The 11,010-nt window shown below is 42.7% G+C and overlaps 1 pseudogene; it reads right to left on the reverse strand.

The window, feature by feature from the left end:
• Positions 1 to 1,721: 1,721 nt before the first annotated feature.
• LOC101603327 lies at positions 1,722 to 3,824 on the reverse strand (annotated as a pseudogene).
• Between the last annotated feature and the right edge of the window lie 7,186 nt (positions 3,825 to 11,010).

Below are 11,010 nucleotides of genomic sequence, written 5' to 3' on the forward strand. Positions count from 1 at the left end.
GCTGCTGTTTCCGCCTGTGCAGGCTCTGGATGCTCTATAACTCTTCTACTTCTCCGCTGCCGCCTCAATTTCCTATACACCTCACTTTTTAGTAAAAGTGTGTATTTTGCTGAGTTTTTTTGGTCTTTTTCCCCCCTAAGCTACTTTGGCGTGGTACCTACGCCGCCATCTTAACCGGAAGTCTCCAAGGACTTTTAAATGAGCCATAATACCAAAACATCCCCCCAAAACCCATAATTGCACAGAATAAATACACTGCAAAAGATGGCATTGGCCACAATGCATGACCCATATAGCTCAACAAGGAGGGGCCAATGGGAGGGGTTAGGTCATGGATGAGCCTAATAATGGTACCAAACTGACTGTATTTGCTGAATACAAAACTAATTAATAAAAAATTAAAAAAGAGATGGCATTGGGCGTAGCAAAGAAATATTAAACCAATAAAAGATTTAAAACAACCAGGGCAAACATCAAACTCTGCAACTCCAAGGCCAACAACTCTAGCCAGTGACAAATCTCCAAGTCTGATAATTCTAACCAGCAAGTCCCTGGAATTCCAATTCTGCCCCTCCAGCTAGGCTACTCACAGTCCTGGAAAACTTCATCAGGGCCGGCAGCTTTCCTTAGCAGCCATCTCATAGACCCAGCATCTCCACTGCAATCCACAGTTCATCCTCATGGTCCCACGGGGTCTCCATGCAGGCACCCAGCAAACCTGCTTCACACTGCCCATGGCCATTTCCAAAACACAAGACTGTGTTGCAAACTCAATGACCCTCTCTTTCTTGCATTTTTTATTCTCCACAATACCAGGTAGGGTGCCAATTTATTAATCCAGGGGTGAATAAAGCAGACTTTGAAGAACAGGACACTTCTTGAGCACTCAGGCCCCTCCAAAAGAGTCTACATTCTTCATGTTGCTCCAGTGGAGGCCAGTTAGCCCAATCCAAAAGTTTGTAATCTCTCCAGCAATTTTCAGGTGAAGGGGCAGCAATTTAGGCCCAAAGATATCATTTTTACTGTGTCATATCCCTCTGCTCACACCAGTTCATTTCTATGCAAAGCAACCCTGCACAACTTCTCAGGACATGGGCATAACAGCAAGCTTCCTACACAAACTGCTAGCCCAATCCAGGCACAGCTCTTTCTCACCCTCATAAACCAAACCTCACAGTCCATAGTTCTTACGCATTCAGGTCTTTCAACTCTCACACGAATAGTCCATCAAGCTGTACTTACAGTACTGCAAGTCACCTCTTAGGCCAAGGTTTCAAATCCATCCACATCGCTCTTGAAAATCAGCTGCAAAAGGCCAAAGCCACATAATCAGGTGTCTAGCAGCAATTGACACCATTCCTCGGTACCACTTTATTGTTGCAATCAGGTTCAGCATTGCTGGTAGAAAAAATACCCAACCAAGAGCAGGTTATGGGAAAAAGAGATTTATTTTGGTTTACAGGCTTGAGGGGAAGCTCCATGATGGCAGGGGAAAACGATGGCATGAGCAGAGGGTGGACATCACCCCCTGGACAACATAAGGTAGACAATAGAAACAGGAGAGTGTGCCAAACACTGGCTTGGGGAAACTGGCTATACCACCCATAAACCTGCCCCCCAAAATACACTCCCTTCAGGAGGCATTAATTCCCAAATATTCATCAGCTGGGAACCTAGCATTAAGAACATCTAAGCTTATGGGGGATACCTGAATCAAACAATCACAATACCAAAATCCGTTTGGACACAATGAAGGCAGTCCTAAGGGGGGAATTTATAATTTTAAGTGCGTATATTAAGAAATTAGAAGCCAGGTGCGGTGGTGTATGCCTTTAATCCAAGCATTCGGGAGGCAGAGGTAGGAGGATCGCCATGAGCTTGAGGCCACCCTGAGACTACATAGTGAATTCAGGTCAGCCTGGGCTAGAGCAAGACCCTATCTCAAAAAAACAAAATTAAGAACAAGGCTAGGTGTGGTGGCTTACCCCTTTAATCCCAGTCCTTGGCAAGCATTGGTAGGAGAATTGCTGTGAGTTGGAGACCAGCCTCGACTACATAGTGAATTCCAGGTTAGCCTAGGCTAGAGAGAGACCCTATTTCGAAAAGTTAAAAAATAAAATAAAGAACAAGCCAGGTATGGTATGCACCCTGTTAATCCCAGCGTTTGGGAGTCACCTGCATTAATTCCGCTAGGGGTCCTGTCCTTGCCATGTCTGCTCAAACCATCTGGAAAAATGGGCTTGGACATGGCAGCACAGGTTTGATTGAGTTGGATAAGTGACCTTCCTAGAAGGGGAGAGATTATGCTAGATTTTTACATAAATAAAAACTTTTAAATCAGAAGTGGGAGGATCACTGTGAGTTCAAGGCCACCCTGAGACTACATAGTGAATTTCAGGTCAGTCTGGGCTAGAGTGAGACCCTACCTCGAAAAACACAAACAAAAACTTTGAAAATCTTTCTTTCTCTCTCTTTCTCTTTTTCCCTCGAAGTAGGGTCTCCTATCTCTGCCTCCCAAGTGTGTTCCCCACCATGCCCAGCTTTTTTTTTTCTTTCTTTCTTGGTAGGGTCTTGGGAGAGGTAGGAGTATCGCTGTGAGTTCAAGGCCATCCTGACACTATATAGTGAATTCCAGGTCAACCTGGGCTAGAGCAAAACCTTATCTTGAAAAAAAAAAAAAAAAAAGCCAGGTGTGGTGGCACACGACTTTAATCCCACCACTCAAGAGGCAGAGGTAGGAGGATCGCTGTGAGTTCGAGGCCAACCTGGGACTACAGAGTGAGTTGCAGGTCAGTCTTAGGCTAGAGTGAGACCCTACCTAGAAAAAAAAAAAAAAATCAGTCTCTTCTGGGACTTGCCCTGCGTGGCGGAGCTGCAATTCGGTGCGCAGTGAGGCGGGGCGGGGCGGGATGGGCGCGGAGGGTGAAAGTCGGTTCTCTACGTGGAGGACGAGCCTCCTCCGCAGGCTGGCCTGGTGCTGAGAGCCGAGCCTCTGCAGGCGACCTTGGTTGAAGTCAGCTGACGACTGCCATCGTCCCTGGCCCCGAAGGGCGAAGTGGAGGCCAGAGAGGAGCAGGAGTAAAGCGACCCTAAGAAGGAGCTGCCACGGGGAAGAGAAGGAGACCAATAGGAAATGCATAGAAAACCACTGGTTTCGCAGAGCAACAGGATTTTATTGAGGGCGTACATTTCCTATGAGATGCAAATGGACTTGGTGACCTTGGAGGATGTAGATGTGGACTTCACTCAGGAGGAGTGGGCTTTACTGGTCTCAACTCAGAGAAACTTACCTCCCTCTTGGCCATTCCTATGTACTTCGATAGGATTCCGTGCTTGGTTTAGTCCAGGAAGCAACAGTACTAAAGTCACAATCAGGTAGATGAGAAAGTCGTGCCCTTTCTGCCCCAGCCAACTACGGCCGCAAGGGCGATGATCATGCTCAGGAAGTACATTTTAGGCTTTTCTTCCTTAAGGGTAAAGAGGCTTTTTTACCAGCCCACAGCTCTGCCTCGAGCTTTTACTAAGTTGCTGCAAATTTCATGGAATCTTTGCTGCTGTTCTATGGTCCATTTATTGGAGCCAAAGATCCTAGGAGCTAGAATGGGAACAAGGTAATCAGCCAAGCACAAAAACATAACCAAACAGGAAACACCGGAGAGCGTAGATGGATCAAGGTAACAGATAGTCAGGAACAGCAAAGAGACTACCCCCTTGATGGCAGGTGGAAACCAGCCTCCTTCCCACTGCAGAATCTTGCCCGCTGTCTGCATCACTTCTCTCCATCCTTGCAGCTGCTCTTCCAGACTTGCAGTCTCCACAGCCAGCAGGTTCTGCTCCAGTTATCTCCCTGTTCCATGGCCCAAGAGTTGTGGTCTCAATGAGTACAAGCTACCCTCCAACCTCACCTTCGCCTGCACCCGAAGAGCAGCCGCGAGCCAGAGAAACCTATATAGAGATGTGATGCTGGAGAACTGCCAAAAACCTGTCAACATTAGGATGGAAAATACAAAAAAAGCAAAAGGAACAGCACTTCAGAAGGATACTTTTTGGTCAAATGTATCAAATGCAACACAGTTGGTAAGATTAACAAGGAAATTTCTTAGTTTACAATATCAGAGAATATTGGGAATTTCATAGTAGAAATCGGCATGAAAGAGAGAGATCACCTATGGGTACTTACATTTCTGAAGAGCTATCCCAAACCTAGGGAGAAACTTTATATTTTAGAGTTCTCATGAAAACATATTTCCTGCATATCTGAAAAATACTTTAATTCTCATTTATCCCTTTATCAACAGTCAGGAAGCCACAATAGAGAGAATCTTTGTGTCTCTAAGAAAGTTGGAAATGTCTTCAGTGAATACCCGTGGTTTCAGATACACATGAGTATGCTAACTACAGAAAACACATCTGAGAATAATCTGTATAGAAAAGACTTACTTCCTTTACTCAGGAAAACCTCTACTGAAGAGGAACTTTCTTTGTTGATTCAGCATGAAGAAGCCTTGGCCTGAGCCCAACAGATGTCTACCAGAGAACATGCATTCAAGATAAATCCTTTGAACAAAATGATAGTGGAAAAGCCTTTGTTAATCAATCACATCTTCAGGCACATAACAAAGCTTACAATAGAGGAGATCTCTATGAATGGGAGTGATGGGAAAAAGCTTTAATTGGACCTACAAGTGGTTCTGCTTATGTTCAAGCATATCTTATAAAAGAACCCTACGGATTTAGACATTTTGTCATAAATCCTTTCTACCTGAATAATGCTATGGGAACTCACATGTTGGAGAAACCCTATGAATGTAAGGAATGTGGAAAAGTCTTCACTACAGACTCAGGCCTTACTACACATGTATGAAGCCACAGTAGACAGAAGGCCTATGAGTAAAGAGTGTGGGAAAGTGTTTGGTAAATCTTCAGGCCTTATTGAGCACATGAGAACACACAGGAGAGAAGCCCTTTGTATGTAACCAATGTGGGAAGGCCTTTGCTTCTTCATTATATCTAACTGCACATTTGAGAACGCATACTGGAGAGAAGCCTTTTGAGTGTGCAGTATGTGAGGAAGCACTTACACGTTCCTCCTACCTTCGCATTCACATGTGAACACACACAGGAGAGAAACCATATGAATGTAAGGAATGTGGGAAAACCTTTGCTGTGCGCTCATGCCTTAATATACATTCACGAACACACACTGGGGAGAAGCCCTGTGACTGTAAGGAATGTGGGAAGGCCCTTACATGTTTTCATCAACTGACTGAACATATGAAAACTCACACTGGTGAGAAACCTTTTGAATGTCAGGTATGTGCAAAATTCTTTAGAAATTCTTAAGAAACACTTTCAAATTCACACAGGAATAAAACTATATCAATGTAAAGACTTTGGAAAAGCCTTTAGTGGTTGCAGTGGCTTTACAACACATGTACTGACTCAGACTGGGGAGAAGCCATATGAGTGTAAGGAATGTGGCAAAGCTTTCAGAACATCCTCAAGTCTTATTGAACACATAAGAACTCACACTGGAGAGAAACCATTTGAATGTCATCAATGTGGGAAGGCCTTTGCATCTTTTTCATATCTTACTACGTATTTGAGAACTCACACTGGAGAGAAATCATTTAAGTGTTCAGCATGTGGGAAACCATTTACACATTCCTCCTATCTTCATGGACACATACAAAGTCACACTGGAGAGAAACCTTGAGTGTGTAAGAATTGTGGAAAAGCCTTCACTGAGTGCTCATGCCTTACTAAACACATGAGAAAGAACATACTTGGGAGAAGCCCTATCAATGTCAGTCATATAGGAACACATTCATTAGCTTTCCTGAATTTCATTGAATATTTGAAAACTCATACTGGTAAGCTCTTTGAATGTCATGTATGTACAAAATCTTAGAAGTTTCTTATATATTTTTTTTTAATTTTTTTTTTTTTTAATATTTATTTGAGAGCGACAGACACAGAGAGAAAGACAGATAGAGGGAGAGGGAGAGAATGGGCGCGCCAGGGCTTCCAGCCTCTGCAAACGAACTCCAGACGCGTGCGCCCCCTTGTGCATCTGGCTAACGTGGGACCTGGAGAACCGAGCCTCGAACCGGGGTCCTTAGGCTTCACAGGCAAGTGCTTAACCGCTAAGCCATCTCTCCAGCCCAGAACTTTCTTATATTTTAAGAAGCACTTCTGAATTCATATGGTGATAAGACCATGTCAGTGTAAGGACTGTGAGAAAGCCTTCAGTAGATGTACTGACTTTATGACACATGTGCTGACTCCATTGGGGAGAAACTTTATATGTGCAGAAAACGTGGGAAAGCCTTCACTGCTTCCTCCCACCTTGAACATTCAGAAATCACCTAGGAGAGAAATCCTTTGAATATGACCAATTTGGGAAGGCATTTGTTTCCTCCTCATCTCTTAAGAACTCAAACTAGAGAGATGCCTTTTGAGTATACATTGTGTGGCAAAGCATTCACGTGTTCCTTCAACTTTTGCAGTTACATGAGAACACACACTGGAGAGAAAAAACTACGTTAGCATCATGGAAAAGCCTTTATTGAGCACTTTGGCCTTACTAAACACGTAAGAACAGTACACTGGTTTCTGGGGAGATGACTCAGCAGTCAGAGGCCCCTGCTTGCTGAGCTTTCTGGCCTGGTTCCCATTCCATAGTACTCATTTAAGGCCAGATGCACAAAGTGGCACATCCATCCTGAGTTCATTTGTAGTGATAAGAGACATTGGAGTGTGTACTCTTCCCCCATCTCTTTAATAAATAAATAAAACTATTTTTAAAAAGAAGGATACAGTATCACAGAGAAGCCTATGAATGTAAGAAATGTGGGAAAGCTTTTACTGTTTCTTCATATTTATATAACTATGTGGATATAAACTAAATGGAAAAAACTTCACATGTTCTTTGGATCTTGCCAAACAAAATCACTGGAGGGAAATAATTTGAATGTAAGGAATGAGGATAATTTTAAGTGCTCTCTTCTTGGTAATGACATTTGCATTCAGTCAAGAAACCTTATCATGGTGAGCATGGTGGAAATGTATTCAGCTGATCCTTTCACTTTAAAGACTTGTTGGACCTCATACTCAAACATGTCTCATGAGTGTAAAGAACTTGGAAAGGTCATTAATGTCCACTTACAATGTGGCTGAGGCCATACAGTGTAAGAAATATGGAAAGTCTTCTGTTTCCTTGGCTTTTGCTAAATATATACAATTCCAGTACACTGGAAACTACTGATGTATTATATATATAAAACTTATAGTTCTGCTAAAATAATTTGATATTGACTTATGATCTTATAGTGGAAAAAAACTTCATGCAATGTAATGTTACTTTTAAATATTCCTCTGCTTTTGCTAAATGTGGTTATCCACACTGAAGTGTATATACATACAATCAATATGGCAAATGCTGCCATTGTCCTGAAATTTTGTGTACTGACAGTTAAGTATTTCTATGTGGCTCTACCTATTCATTTTTAGTGTTATCAATATTTCATATATTTCAATATGTGCATGCATTTTTAAAGAAAAAAAGAAAAGAAAAAATTCAAATAAAGGGGCTGGGGACATAGCTCAGTTGGTAGAATGTTTGCCTAGGATACATGAAGCCCTGGGTCCAACCCCCTAGGCAAAGTATAAACCAGGTATGGTAGCACATGCCTATAATCTGAACACTCAGGAGGTACAGACAGGAAGATCATCCTGGACTACATAGGGAGTTTTGAGGCCAGCCTGGTCTATATGAAATCATCTTAAAAAATATGGACGTGGTGGCTAATGCATATAATCCCAGGAGGCTGAAATAGCAGGATCATCCTGAGTTTGGGGTCAGCTTATGCTACAGAGTAAGTTCCAGGTCAGCCTGGTCTAGATTGAGACCCTGTCTCAAAAAAAAACAAAACAAACAAACAAACAAAAAAAAAACCTTGAAAAAAGGCTGGACAGTTGACTTAGCAGTTCAGGTTTTTTCCTACCAAGCCAAAGGACCCAGGTTCGATTTCCCAGGACACATGTAAACCAGATGTATAAGATGGTGCACATGTCTAGAGTTCTTTTGCAGCAGCTGAAGGCCCTGGAGTGGTCATTCTCTCTTTTTCTTTCTCTCAAATAAATAAATAAAAATTAAAAAAAGAAAAAAGAAAAAGAAAACCCTAGCCAGGTGTGGTGGCTCTTTTAACCCCAGCACTTGGGAGGCAGAGTAGGAGGATCACCATGAGTTTGAGGCCACCCTGAGACTACATAGTTAATTTCATGTCAGCCTGGACCAGAGTGAGACCCTCCCTCAAAAACCAAAAATAAATAAATTAATAATAAATAACATAAAGGAAGAAAAAAATAATTAAAAATTAAAGCTTTCTGGGTATGTTGGCGCATGTCTTTAATCCCACTTGGGAGGCAGAGGTAGGAAGATCGCCATGAATTCAAGACCACCCTGAGAATACATAGTCAATTCCAGGGGCACACCTGACATTCTCCTCTGGTATCTGAATGTGCTTGTGTGGGGCATGTGCATCTGCACGCATGTATGCACACCACACATAACACACACACACACACACACACACACGTACCCTCAAAAAAAACAACAACAACAACCCACAATGGCTTGAGGAGGTGGCTCGGTGGGTAGAAGCACTTCTTGCCCAAGCATGAGGACCTGAGTTTAGTCTCCAGCGCCCATGTGAACATCCAGGAATGGCCACGCATGCCTGTAATCCCAGCAACTGACAAGGGCCAGGGGCCAGAGACAGAAGGATCTCTTGGGGCTCCCTGTTCAATCATTATATTAATACTATCTAATTTTTTTTTCTATGAACAAATATTTGACCACAAGTAATTCAGGGAGGACAGAGTCTATTTTGGCTTACAGTTCCTAGGGTATCTTTTCCAACATGGTGGGGGAGGCAAGGGGGTCTGGCTTGTCATAGTCCAGCCAGAGTAAGGAAGCAGAACATGAACAGTCAGTGGGGCTGGTCTATAAAACCTTAAGGCCTACCTCCAATGACCCACTTCCTCCCACAGGGCTCCACCTCCTCTAGTTCCAGAACCTTCAAATATTGCCTCCGACTGAGGACCAAGTGTCTAGATACATGAGACTGTGGGGGACATTTTTGCATTCAAACAAAAGCATTCTGCCCTTGTTTCCCATAGGCTCTATAGTGCATCTTTTTTTGTCATTGTTGTTGTTGTTTGTTTTGTTTTGTTTTCGGAGGTAGGGTGTCACTGTGTCTCAGGCTGACCTTGAATTCACTATGTACTCTCAGGGTAGCCTTGAACTCATGATGATCCTCCTACCTCTGCCTCCTCAGTGCTGGGACTAAAGGCATGTACCACCTGCCCATTTTGGCAGATTTTTTTTTTTTGAGGTAGGGTCTCACTGTAGCTCAGGCTGACCTGGAATTTACTCTGTTGTAGCCTTGAACTCACAGTGAACCCCCACTTCTGGCCCCCACATGCTGGGATTAAAGGCATGTGCCTCCAAGCCCAGCTTCAAACTTCACTTTTTAAATATTTTCTTGCTCTGTATTTTGCTGTCTCACTGTAGAGCTGAATAAGTGCAGTCAACAGAAGCTCTGACATAGACTCAATGCTATTCTTTCTTGAAATTTCCTTCACCAAACACATAAGTCAATAATAATAATAATAATGATAATAATTATTATTATTATTACTTAGTTTGGTTTTTCGAGGTAGGGTCTCACTCTAGCACAGGCTGACCTGGAACTCACTCTGTATTCTCAGGGTGGCCTCAAAGTCACAGTGATCCCCCTACCTCTGCCTCTATTTTGTTTTTTTGAGGCAGCCATGCTGACCTGGCATTCACTATGTAGTCTCATGGTGGCTACGAACTCACAGAGATCCTCATACCTCTGCCACCCAAATGCTGGAATTAAAGGCAAATGTCACCATACCTGGCTCATTATTATTATTATTTAAAAAAAAAAACTTGAGAAGCAGCTTACTTATGGTAAAAAAAAAAAAATACTTATTTTTATTTATTTGAGATGAACAAAGAAAGAGGGAGAGAGAAAGGGAGAGAGGGAAATAATGGGTATACCAGGGCTTCCAGCCATTGCAAATGAGCTCCAAATGCATGTGCCACCTTGTACATTTAGTTTACATGGTTCCTCGGAAATCAAACCTGGGTCTTTTGGCTTTGTAGCAAGTCTCTCGACCAGTAGGCCATCTTTTTCCAGCCTTCATTATTTTTTTTTTTCTTTTTCTTTTTTGAGGTAGGGTCTCACTGTAGCTCAGGCTGACCTGGATTTCACTATATAGTCTCAGGGTGGCCTCGAGCTCACCATGATCCTCCTACCTCTGCCTCCCGAGTGCTGGGATTAAAGGCATGTGCCATCATGCCCAGCTCATAATTATTTTAAAACATATTTTTATTTTTTAAATGTAAATTATTTATTTATTTATTTGAGAGTGACAGACAGAGAGAGAAAGAAGCAGATAGAGATAGATAGAGAATGGACACGCCAGGGCCTCCAGCCACTGCAAATGAACTCCATACGTGTACACCCCCTTGTGCATCTGGCTAACGTGGGTCCTGGGGAGTCGAGCCTTGAACTGGGATCCTTAGGCTTCACAGGCAAGTGCTTAACCGCTAAGCTATCTCTCCAGCCCCATATTTTTATGTTTATTTATTTATTTGAGAGAAAAAGGCAATAAAGAAGAGAGACACACAGAGAGAATATGTGTGCACCAGGGCCTCCAGCCACTGCAAATGAACTCCAGAGGCATGTGCCACCTTGAACATGTGGCTTAAGTGGGTCCTGAGGAATTGAACCGAAGTCCTTTGGCTTTGCAAACAAATGCCTTAACCACTAAGCCATTTCTCCAGCTCTCATTATTGTTATTATTATTTTAAATGTATTTTATTTATTTATTTGATAGAGAAAAAGAAAGAGATACAGTGAGATAGATAGATAGATAGATAGATAGATAGATAGATAGATAGATAGATGGGGAGAG

The sequence above is a fragment of the Jaculus jaculus genome, chromosome 9 (genome assembly GCF_020740685.1).
Source record: "Jaculus jaculus isolate mJacJac1 chromosome 9, mJacJac1.mat.Y.cur, whole genome shotgun sequence".
NCBI classification, from domain to species: Eukaryota; Metazoa; Chordata; class Mammalia; order Rodentia; family Dipodidae; genus Jaculus; species Jaculus jaculus.